At 45.6% G+C, this 12,671-nt stretch overlaps 1 protein-coding gene across 1 annotated transcript in view; it reads left to right on the top strand.

Moving 5' to 3' along the window:
* WNK3 (WNK lysine deficient protein kinase 3) overlaps positions 1 to 12,671 on the top strand; it is a 114,851-nt gene that overhangs the window by 19,985 nt on the left and 82,195 nt on the right. The gene's annotated exons all lie outside the window — the stretch shown is intronic.

The following is a 12,671-nucleotide window of genomic DNA, read 5'->3' as shown; positions in this document are numbered from 1 at the left end:
GTCGCAATGGAAAAGGTTTGGGTTCTGGTCGATTCCAGAAAGGCCACCCTAAGAGGTGAGATCACCAACCGCTGGCTGCCTTAAGGCCGTAGTTAGCTCAAAGGGATGTGTGGAAGGGGAAAGTCCTTCAGGTACGTGGGTCCCAGCACCTTGAACTGAGCAAACTGGCAGCCAGTGTAGCTTTTCAGAATGGGCAGCGTGTGTCCCCAGTGTCTGGCCCCTTGACTCGTTTCTGGGCTGGTGATTCCTGGTTTGTTTTCAAGGACAGTCTAACGTAGAGCACGTTGCAGTAATCCAGTTGTGAAGTTGCAGAAGCCTGGATCAGCGTGGCCAGATCGGTTGAGTCTAAGTAATGAGAGAGCAGGTGAACCAGGTGCAGCGGATAGAAAGCGCTCCTGGGCCACCGTGACGATCCGCTTTTTTCAAAAAGCAAGGCAGGGTCCCTGAGCTTTTAACTCCATCCGTCCATCCATCCATTTATGCTATTTATAGTCTGCCTTTCTCACTGAGACTCATGGTGGATTACACAGTGTGATTTAGTACACTCAATTTCAAGGATATTTCAATAAACAACGTAATAGGTAAAACAGGGTCTATAAATGCAAATTTGCAAAGATTTAAAATGAGCAGAAATCCAGTACAGAGTGGAAGAAATGCTGAAACCGACCATAAGCAATTCTAAGACTGACACATTAAACAACACAGAACTACCTGGTGGGATCATACTCAAAGCAACAGACAGCACACAGTAGCACATAGCGGTAAAGCCTGTGGTGCCTATGCCTCTACTGATACATCCCTCTGAGACCACTTCCTTACAGTGCAGTCCTCGTGTCTGAGTAAAAAGCCCTCGATTGTGGAAAGCCAGGAGGGTTTTGGAGAGTCTGTGGAGACAGGGGGTTAGATCCAGTCTAAATTTTCCATCAGTAGAATGAAACTGCCTCCCCTCTTCCTCTGCAGTCCACTGATCTCCGTGAAATCCCGCTCTTAGGGGGGAGGCAGTGTTTCCCAAACTTTTTTTCCATGGAGGAACCCCTAACTTAATATTTCAGATCCTGAGGAGCCTTACCTCTGTTTATAGGACCGAAGAAGCTGGTGTCAGGAACACAATTCAGTTACCGCTAAATTATTCAAAATCAAAAAGAGTCCAGTAGCACCTTTAAGACTAACCAATTTTATTATAGCATAAGCTTTCGAGAATCAAGTTCTCTTCATCAGATGCCTGATCAAAACTGGTTTTGATCAGGCATCTGATGAAGAGAACTTGATTCTCGAAAGCTTATGCTATAATAAAATTGGTTAGTCTTAAAGGTGCTACTGGACTCTTTTTGATTTTGCTACTACAGACTAACACAGCTAACTCCTCTGGATCGCTAAATTATTGTTATTTGTATTGCACTGCTCTGTAACCATAAAACAAATGCAGACACCCCCTATCCAGGCTGACAAAATGCCGTGGAGACAGACAGACAGGCCAGTGCGAGGTGGCTCCAGAACCACACTCAGAGTCAACGCTGCGACTTCAGGGAGAGTGCTTGCTTACTGGGGAACCAGCCGGCGGGCAAACCCGCGAATCTGTCCTTAGTTCCCCATGTGAGGAGCAGACCGTCTGGGCCAGGTGTGTACGGTGCAGTGGGAGTCTGTGGAAGCGAAAGGCTTCTCTGGCTGCCCCGGGCTTCTCTCAGTGCTCCCCCTCATGCAAGAGGCCGTACTTTGGACCGAACCTTTGAGGGGAGGCCCCCTTTCAGGTCTGGAGAGTCTGACCTAAGTTTTAACTTTTACAGTCTCAGGAACAGACAATTCTCCGAGACATTTTTGCAAAGTTTTTGCTGACATAACAGCACGAGTATGCTCTGACATGATGGCCCCTCCCTTGAGACGGCTGGTCTGGCCACCTGGATCCACGCCACGATAGCAATAAGACTAGATTACAGTCATGCCCTCTACGTAGATCTTCCTTTGAAATCAACAGAAGGACTCCAGTTGGTGCAGAACACTGCAGCTTGATTATCGTCAAGAACTTGGTGCTGCATTCCCTTTTTCTCCCATTCTGCAGACGCTCCACCGGCTTCCCATCAGTCACTAGGCCCGATTCAAGGTATTGGTTGTCACATACATGTGTACAGGACCACCACTCTCCCCGTGCCCCATCGTGGCAGCTTCGCTCATCTGAACAGAGTGGCAGCTCATCTGCAGCCACTCTGCAGACGGACAAAATTGGCTGCTGCCCCATACATTCACGTTTTCTGTGCTGCCCCCCACCTTATGGAATGGCTTGCCTGAAGAGGTCAGGGAAGCTCCCACAGTCCTGGCTTTTTGCGCACTATGCAGAACTGAATTAGGTAGTTGTGAATTCCCTGCGGACTAGAAGTGCCTTCCAACCCTATGATTCCTATGGTTCTGTTCAGGAGGGCTTTCTTATACAGGTGATAGGACTACTATTAGGAAATGGTTCAGAGAGATGCATTGGAAAGGAGTAAGGATTGCCGACTATACTGCTGTGTACTGTCTGTTGCTGTAGGTGTGCTTCTGCTGAATAGCTGCTCTCTGTCACGTAATATGCATTTTTTTTTTTTGTTTTCAGCATTGTTTTCAGCTCTGTATGAAATTTCTGCTTCTTTTCAAAGTTCTGCTATCCATACCCCATTGTACTGTTTATTGAATGTCTCAGCTGCTGATCATGTTGACCTACAGAATGTAATCCGCCTTGAGTCTCAGTGGGAAAGGTAGACTATAAATAGCATAAACAATTAAGATTATTTGGTATCTTCTGTTGCTCCATAGTAGAGTCTTATTGGCCCTTTAACACTATTTAAACGAATACTAGTTCCCTTAAGTTAGATTTAAGCCCCATTTTCCTAACTTTCTCTAGGGGGATTTCTCCCCTCCCCCCCATGCATAGTCCTGCTTTAAGAACAGATCAGCAGTAATAGTGAATAGCAAGGAGGTAAATGCAATGGAAAGACACATTCAGGGAGAGAGAGTACCATTTTTCAGAGCAAGCTCGGTCATTACTTATGTTTTCTTTGTCACGGAAAATTGAATTGAGCAGCTATGATTTAAAAAAACAGTGTGTAGTTGTTTCTTCCCTCTATACTCATCAGTGGGTGGCGGAATAACTACTGTAGACTTAATAATTGGTTTAATCTCCTCCACAGCTAGTTCAGCCTAAGCTTGTCAGAGTTTTCTGTGCCGTGCATCTGAACAGCTCCTCTGCATTGATGGCTGAGTTGAAAGCCAATCTGTACCATTGCCTTGTCAATTACAATGGCTGTGGATCTCACCGCAATCTATATCTTTTCCCGCAGCACTGTACCGAAAACATTAGAAGTGTTGCTTATCAAGATTGTTGGGTTGGCGGTCTTAGAATCTGATGATACTGGGGTGAGCAGTTGAATGTGTGGCTGAGACCTGTTTGGGGTCTGTTTGGAAGTTGGCTGCGTAGGAAGCATAGCAATGTTGTTTAGGGCTGCATGCTTAGAGTACACGAAAAGCCTCCCCCGCCGTATCTGCTGTTTAATTACTGCAGCAAAGGAATTTCTGAGAAGCTGCAAGTGTCATACTTGAAATATCAGTGCTAGCATTGAACATGAAACTCATGCTGGGGGCAGCAGATCCCATGAAGGGCCCGCCCTCTGTGAAGAATGCTCCCCGCCCCGCCCCCCGCATCCCTTACCCAGATTGCTTCAGGGTGGGGCATCATCTGGTTCCATTCCTGCTTCGTGGTCATTACTATGCAGAATGAACTGGGAATATATCCTCTGTGTTCTCCTAAGTAACAATGGATGGCAGTGCTACCTGGTCTTTGCAAATGCATAGGAGATGATCAAAAGTGCAGTCTGAGAGATGCCACATACGCTCCAGTCAAATCTTTATTACACGTAGCCATTCTAGAGCTAGGTGTATAGTAGTGCTGGAGACAATGTATAATCAGGATTTGCATTAATAGCTCATTGCATTTTATTTTCAGCATCTATTTTAAGTCTGTATGACAGTTTATCCCAGAAATGCTCCATGCTAGTTCTTCTTTCCCTGCAGATAAGGAAGTAATTAAGTCAAATATGCATCAGAGCCCCGACAGAATTAAACAATGGACTGTATATGATTGCCAGACCAGGCTCCTGTCAGGTCAGAGGAAGAGAAGGGGAGGCAGGATCCTGGTAGTGAGACACGGTTTGCTGAGGGAAGGGCATGAAACGAGTCCCTTGAATGTTCAGACTAAAGATCAAGGCAGAATTTGAAGCTATTGGAGGAGCTTAAGGCTGCAGTCCTAAGCACACTTTCGTCTGGAGTAAACACCATTAAATAACCACAAGTTTCTATAAAAGCCAGCAAAGAAGGCTCTTCGGCTGCATTCCTAAGGACACTTTCTTGGGAGCAAGCCCCGTTGAATAACATGGGACTTGTTTCTGAGTAGGTTGCCTGCTTAGGATTGCTCCCTTCAACACCAATAGGCCAGAGCAAGTTGTGAGATCTTGGGAGCAACCCTACATACCTCTACTCAGAAGTAACTCAGAGGTTTTGCTCCGTGGGTAGAGGACAGTATATGATGCACAAACCCAGTCCCAGCCTGATGTCCCTCAACCTCAGGGTGGATGAAAATCAATTATTTTTAAAATGTCGAATCTTCAAATTTTATCCGGAAGAGCCTTTACAAAAATTGTTTTAAAATGATATCTGACTTTAATGCAAACATATAATTTAAAATAATTTATGCCTCTTTTTACAAACTTTTGAAAAGCTACATTTCTGTTAAAAAAAGAATTGTGGGGGAAACATACAAAGCACAAGGGAACAGTGGAAAGGAGTAGCGTGTTCCAGTGTTGCTTTCAACCAGCACCTGTAGGCAAAAACTAGTCAGGGTTGCAAGTTTGGGGTCATGATATTTTAGCTAAATATAGTGAAAATACAGTATGCGGTGACTGGATATCATTTTCTCAAGTAGTAAAACTATTAAGTTAAATATTTAAGAAATTTCTGCTGTATCTTCAGAGGCTGAATCAAAGCTGTATTCAGCTTTAAATCAGTATTTTTTCATAGCTGGTTTATCAAGTATTTGAATAATAATACATAGAAAGGGTTGATTTAAGTCACTAATATAAATTGACCTCCATATTTAAATCAGATCATCCTGCTGAGACTCCATGGTCAGGAGGACTTGTTCTGTGGACTCGTCCTGGTAATGACTCAGTTTGAAAAAGATTCTTTGACAGGTAGTGATTTCCTGAGTTGCTCCCTCCTAGAAAGCAGTTTCATACTGTCTGCAAGAGAAAAGCCGGTGAGGACCCACCCTTACACTCCACATCAGTCTATCAAGTGGGAGGGCAGGCAGTTGCCCTTCAGTGGGTAGAATGAGATGGGGGGGGGGGTAACATTCCATCAAAGACATATGAAGAGGAAATCTGCTGCAAGTCATAAAAGAATTGTTACCTTCCTTAACAACAGGCAATGATGCTTCCTTAATTGATCCAAAATTTGGGTAAAGTTGACCCAGTGGAGTAAGGAAAAATTTGGTAAAACTTGATTTTAGTCTTTCACAAAGCCATATGTCTTCCTCAATGATAATCTCAATTGACCTGTGATGTTTCCTGCCTCCCCTTGTAATCTTTTTTTTTTTTTTTTTGGTAAATTGCAGAGTATACGCAAGGGTGTTAGAGTCATTTTTATATCCAATTACTCTGAAATGGAAATTGAAATTAGCATTTAGAGTGAAACTGACAAATTTATGGCCGTTTCCACACGGCTCCCCGCTGCTCGTAACAACCCGGAAGATAGCGAAAAAACCATGGAAGATCGCGTTTTCTTGTGCGAGATTTGTGCGACATCACATGACGTCGCGCAAATCTCGCACGAGAAAACGCGATCTTCTGCATTTTTTGCGCAATCTTCCGGGTTGTTACGAGCAGCAGGGAGCCATGTGGAAATGGCTTATATTTTCTTCCAGATTTATTTGCTGCTCTTCCATTCATTTATTGCCAAAGGGAAATACCCGGTCTGCTTTTTTCCATCTTCTGCAGTTCAGGAGGCTGCCGACCTGCTGACTCAGGGCAGTGACCAGGCAAAAAGTATTGTTAAACAAAGGGTGAGGGACATAGAGTGCCAACGAGATTTAGCTCAATCTCATTTTATAGCCCCTAGGGAATCTAGATATGTTATGGGTATGGCCAGATATCTCACTCATTTGGATGTCCCATCTTATAGAAGAGCTTTCACCCTGGCCCGATGTGAAGTTATTCCTTCAATGGTCATTGAAATATAGAAAGATCCCATTGCTCCATTGGTGAAGTGGAATCACTTATTCATATGTTCTTTTGCTGTCTTTTCCATCAGGTCTATAGGGACAAGTTTATTTCCCCACTCTTAGACACACCAATTGCAGAGGCAAATAAGGCCTGCCTGGAGAAACTCCTAATTGATGAAAATCCAACTGTCTCCACGCAAATAGTGAAATTCTGTCTCTAATTGGTTAAAGTCCATAATAAAAAGAATAGTCATCCATAGTCTCCTGCTTTTTTTACGATTTTAACTACTTTAATGTCAGTGTTTTAAATATTAGCATTCCTGCGGTTCCCAGAGAACTATATACATTTTAAGATAAGATGCTAAATGCTAAATATATTCTTTATGTCCTTTACATTTTTACGCTGGATTTAATTATTTTATTGATTGATAAGGATAAGAATGTATTGTCATTGTTATGGTCTCTGGCCGCAAATAAATTCATAAATTCAAGGTCAGGCGGCTTGCTCCCTATCTCTTGACCCATGACCTGGAAACAGTGATCCATGCAACAATCATCTCCAGATTGGATTACTGTAACTCGCTCTACGCAGGGCTTCCCTTGAGTCTGACCCGGAAATTACAGCGGGTCCAGAACGCTGCTGCCCGTGTCCTGATGGGTGTGCCTTTCAGGACACATGTAATTCCAGTGCTGTAGCAGCTACACTGGCTTCCCATGGAGTTCCGGATCAGGTTCAAGGTTTTGGTATTAACCTATAAAGCCCTAAATGGACTGGGACCAGCATACCCGAGGGACCGTCTCTTTCCATATACTCCCCGGAGGGTGCTGAGATCAGCTGGTAAGCACCTACTGGTGGTCCCTGGCCCCAGGGAGGCTCAATTGGCCTCAACCAGGGCCAGGGCCTTTTCAGTCCTGGCCCCAACCTGGTGGAACTCTCTGTCTGAGGACACCCAGGCCCACCAAGATCTTGTCTCCTTCAGGCGAGCCTGTAAGATGGAGATGTTCCACCAGGCGTATGGTTGAGGCCATCAGGGTTTCCACCAAATGAGCCTCTCTCCCGGTCTCCTCTATGTCTGTAGGGGGTATTGACCATCTTACCCCCCCCCCCCCATGTATGAGCAACCATGCATGGTTAAGCCGTACCTCCACCTTCGTCAGATGTTATATGGTTTTTATACGGCGAGCAGGTGTTTTATTAGAAGGTGTGTTAATTGATTGTAATTTTATCTTGTATATTTTCTGTTGTGACCCGCCCCGAGCCCGCTTGCGGGGAGGGCAGGATATAAATATTATAATAATAGTAATAGTAATAGTAATAGTAATAGTAATAATTTACAGTGGGTTTCATGTTTAAAGCAACCCCCAAGGTGTTTAAAAATGGCTATGACTTCAAGTTCTAAGTGGATTAGTAGTTCTTTTTTTGCACTATCGTAATGTACCAAGAGGGTGAATTGCAACTTTAATAACTTGTTTACTACTAATATGCCATATGTTCTAAAGATTAAATACACAGCTCAAACAAAATTTAGAACATAGTGGATGAGTATAGGGGTTAATTCTGATTTGAATGGGAACAAGACATTTTTGTTGATCACAGATGTGTCCCATATTGTCCATAAGTGCTGTCCGTAAGGGTATCATGCGTTATTCATCGTCATGTCTTCTGTGCAGTCTCACATGGGAACAGCACATGTGCAGGCCAGCCACAGATGTATCAAAGCTCCAAAAGGCGCAAGACGCTCACCTGGCCTTTTCACACGCTTTTGGAGTGCGGGCAGCTATAAAAGGCGGGGCAAGTGGATCCTTCCTTCAGTTCTTCTTTAGCTTATGATGAAGAAGGACATGCTTCGAGCTCCTCTTCAATCCGAGCAAGAAGATAAAAAATGAGAAGAAAATGACTTCAAAAGGCACTTTCCAAGATGGCCCAATTAGATGGACACAATAAATGTATAATGTGCAAACAGTTCATGTGAACGCCAGGCATGAAAGGGCATCACGCCTAAAAGCGGCACTGTGGGATTCAGCCATCCATGGCGTATCCAGCTCTGAGGTCTCAAAGGCCACTAATAAAGGACTGCAGTGCCCAGAACAGGGCCTCCTCTGTACCTCCATTTTGGCTAAAAGTACTGACAATAAGAACTAGTCAGTTCCTTCTTCTTTGGCTCCAAGCGCCAACAATATGAACAAATCAGTTCATAAAGATTCCAGCCCATCTTGATCTTCATCTGAACCACCGTCGAAAAAGGCCAAGCTGAAGTTGAGGCATACTGAAAAGCACCCGACTCCGAAGCTGCAGAAGAAGAAGTGGTCTTCAGCTTTGGCACCTTCTGCCTCTGCAGCATGCAGCCCGCCTGTGGTTCTGAGAACCCCCTCACTGACCCCAAGATGTCGGTTGGCCTCGATTCCTGCTGTTCTTGAAGGCGAGATTCTAGATCTTTCAGATCTTAGAGTCCCGTTATCTCCGTTACCACGTTCCCCAATGTGACCTGCACAGAAGGAGGCTGCTTCCTCGGCTCTAACTTACACCGAGAGTTGTCTAGAGATCATCAGAAGTCATAGACGTCCCTGGGTTCCATATCCTTATGAGTCTCCTTACCATTATTACGCCTATGGCATGGAAGGGTCTCTGAGTCTTTACCCGCTGCCTCACTACATCACTGCATGATGATTACTACCAGGGCTCATTTTGAGGGGGAACGCGCAGGAACGCAGTTCTGGTAGTTCTCCAAAAAGGTCACATGTCAGGTGGCCCCGCTCACCTGATTTTTGGCCATTTTGGGCCTGTTCCGGCCTGTATTGGGGCCAAAACGGCCCAATTCAGGCCCCAAATGGCCAGGATCAGGCCCAAAACAGCCAGGATTGGTCCTGAAATGGCCAGGATTGGGCCTCTGATGGGTGGTGGATCACTCTCCCACTCAGCAGCAGCCCAATCCTAACCATTTTGGGCCCCTTTTCGACCATTTTCAGCCCCTTTTTGCCATTCTGGGCCCAATTTTGGCCCGGAATGGCCAGGATTGGGTCCAAAACAGCCAGGATAGGTGATGTCAGGGGGGTGGGGCATATGCAGATCAGTTATGCCAATGACACACTTCCGGTGATGGCAAGGAGTGTGGCATATGCAAATGAGTTGTGCTAATGAGTTATGCTAATGAGTTCCTGCAGCTCTTTTTCTACAAAATGACCCCTGATTACTACTATCCAGAACCTGACTCGTCAGTCGCAAAGACGAGACCACCCTTGGTTCCTCCAACAGTTCCTGAAGACACCGAGTCTACAGAGCTGATGCTTGATCCACCTGACGGCGGTTCTGACTTGGTATCTGAGCCATCATCTCTTGAGTGTATCACAGAGGATTCTACTGTCTTTCCCACTAAGGACTTTGCCTTTACTCTGAACAACTAGTCAGAATGGCAAGGACGTTGGAGATCATGGAGACTTGTTCAGCTCTGACTTCGTTGGATCCAGTCTTTAAAGATCTCCACTCTGAGGCAACGGGCCTGATGGCTTTCCCAATTATGCAGGAAATGATAAATGTCATGAAAGACGTTTGGTCAACCCTGCATCCGCCCCGATGACTTCAAAGAAGTTAGATAATCTATATAGAACCAAGCAAAATGGGGCTGATTTTCTGTTCAATCACCCTCCTGCTACTTCCATTGTTACAGAGACTCTACAAAGCAAGGACCTTCCATGAGGTGCGGGTCATTCTGCCCCCCACAGTTAAAGAAAACAGAAAGCTTGATATTCTAGAGAGAAAGGTTTATGCCTCTTCGGCCCTAAATTTCTGTATTGGCAATTATGAAGCTATTATGGCCAGGTACCAACTGTTCCTGTGGGACAAGATCGGCCCTTACTTAAGTCTCATCCCTGATGAGAAGCAACGCCTCACAAAAATACTCCAAGATGAGGCCCTTCGGCTCTCAAAACAACAAATTCTCACTGTGAGACACATTGGGGCTTGCTCCGCACGAGCTGTGACATGAGCCATTGTGATTCAGAGGCATGCGAGGCTTAGAACCACCGCTTTAGCTCCACACCATTGGTTAAGGGTCGAAGTTCTACCCTTCGAGGGAAATGATCTTTCTCATCTACCACTGACAATGCACTTAAGAAAATAAAGGATGATAAGATGACTGCTAAGTCCCTGAGCATTACCCCAGTTGTTCATACAGGCACTGGTTCCCTCCTAGACCCTATCTTTATTACAACCCCTGATACAATCGGTTTCCGTCTCAACCCAACCAACATCTACCACGGCACCAGCAGCATGCTGCGTCCATGTTTCCTTCCAATTAGCCCAGATGGAGGTTAATCCCTAGATTTCGAATCTATTCCTCTGAACGTTCCTCCCCAGTCGACCCCCCCCCCCCCCACACACACCTCAAACACTTTGGTGAAGGAAGTGCAGAGCCTACTACTGAAACAGGCCATAGAGACGGTTCCATCCTCTGGTTCCGATGAGATTTATTCCCACTATTTTATGGTAGACAAAAAGTCAGGGGGCTCTTGCCCCATCTTAGATCTATGTTTTGTAAATATGTTTCTGGTTCTGAAAAAGTTTAGGATTGTTACAACTCTTTTTCTTTTTCAGCTAGATTTTTCCTTTACCTCTGGGTAGTTCGCTGCCACCAGGAATTATATTCCAAAATAGTTAATTTAAATTTCCCCTTTAATAACGTGCCCAAGGATCAGGATCCTTCATGGGACTATGTGGCCCTGATGTTAGGAATGGGATTATAGGAATAACATATACGCTGGGACGGAAAGAAACCAAAATAAACATTTATTTTTACAAAAAGCGTATCCGTTTCATACTAGTACTTAAGCTTGATGGTTTCAAAGATAGTTCTCAGTTCTTAAAGTTTTTTTTACATAGGCTCAGTGACCCAGATATACATTAACTTTCTCTCAGGCGCACACACAGTTTGCCTGCTTTAGACAGAATGAATATTCTCTCACATCCACACACAGTTCAGGCTTCCACACAGGTTTGCCTGATGAACTAGAATACAGATCCTCTCAGGCTTCCACACAGGTTGCCTGCTTTGCCCAGACTGAATATTCTCTCTCTGCTTAGTAACTAAAAACAGCAGTTGACTCCACCCACACACTCGATCATCAACCAGTCATCTCACTCACTCATCCCTCTCTTTGACCCTCACTCTTAATCTGTAGCACACCAAACATTTAAAGACAGACACACACACACACTTAAAATCATCACAAGGATGTTATCATTAAAAGATGTTTTACATCTTGGAAAAACACTGTTGGTTACTTACTTTGGATCTGAAGCACGTATATTGCCACGTCCCAATACATGTTTCTTACAGAAAATACATTCGGTTCCAATTGTAAGGATGCCAGGCAACTCTCAAGAGACTTCACTTCATGCGTAAAAGTTCTTTATTGATAAGGTGCCAATATCATACATACACTTACACCATCCTTGCTAGGACTGGTGGCTACAGACAAGTATCACGCAGAAACAGGTTCCCCAAGGCTGCTCCTAATTCCTCCCCTCCTTCTCCTAACAGTCCTCTAGCTCTGCATTCAGGAAAACGGGCTGAGTGATTCATGGACTGCTCAAGGCCAAGCAGGCTCCCAGGCTTGGGAGAAATTACAACAGGAACAAACACCTCCCGTTCCCAGTTTCCCACCCCGGGTTCAAATAACAGCTGGCAGCGGGCAAGAAATGCTGGGAATTCCTCCACATCGCCCTCAAAACTGTCAGGAAGCTTCACTGGGCATTTAGCAGGCGGCAGTGCAGCAGGGGCAGCAAGTAGGGTGGCAATCTGCTGCTGCAAAGTCACCAGTGCTTGAGTCAATTGCAGTACCTGATCCTGCAGCAGAGCCAGGCTCCCCAGGGTGGGCATCGCCGTGTCCATGCTGGGAAGTTTTGTGGTGGAAGCAATCTGTCATGGGCTGGGCCCGCCCAAGCTGGGAGTCCAGGTACTAGCACAAAGCCAAGGGGTGTTCAAAAGTCACAAGCCAGGTCCAGTCCGTAGTCAGGGCACAAGGTTAATGCCAGGGTTGCCTCCAGGATCCAAAAAGCCAAGCCAAGTCCAGTCCGTAAGTCAGAGCACGAGGGTATCAAGTCAAGGTGCAGGCAAGAGCAAGACACAAGGTACCAGGGAGTGGTTGCAGGTAGTTGACACGTTGCTTCCACGCCTGGCAGTTGCTCCTGACTGGCTTTTATAGCCAGGCGTGATTTTCAGCCAGCTGCTGGGGCTCCATCCTGATGCTACTCATCATCACTCTCCAGCAGCTGGCGTTGGCTCAGGAGACGAGCACTGCGCCGTCTCTCCTGCAGTTCCAGTCTCTGGTGCTGCCTGCGGCTCTCTCTAGGTGTGGGTGAGCCTGGGGGGGTGGAAGCCCCTGGCTGGGCTTCCCCTGTGGTGCTGGCAGTCCCTGACTGAGCCTCCCCTGT

The sequence above is a fragment of the Eublepharis macularius genome, chromosome 19 (assembly GCF_028583425.1).
Source record: "Eublepharis macularius isolate TG4126 chromosome 19, MPM_Emac_v1.0, whole genome shotgun sequence".
Lineage (NCBI taxonomy): Eukaryota > Metazoa > Chordata > Lepidosauria > Squamata > Eublepharidae > Eublepharis > Eublepharis macularius.
This window is presented reverse-complemented; position numbering and strand designations above follow the sequence as displayed.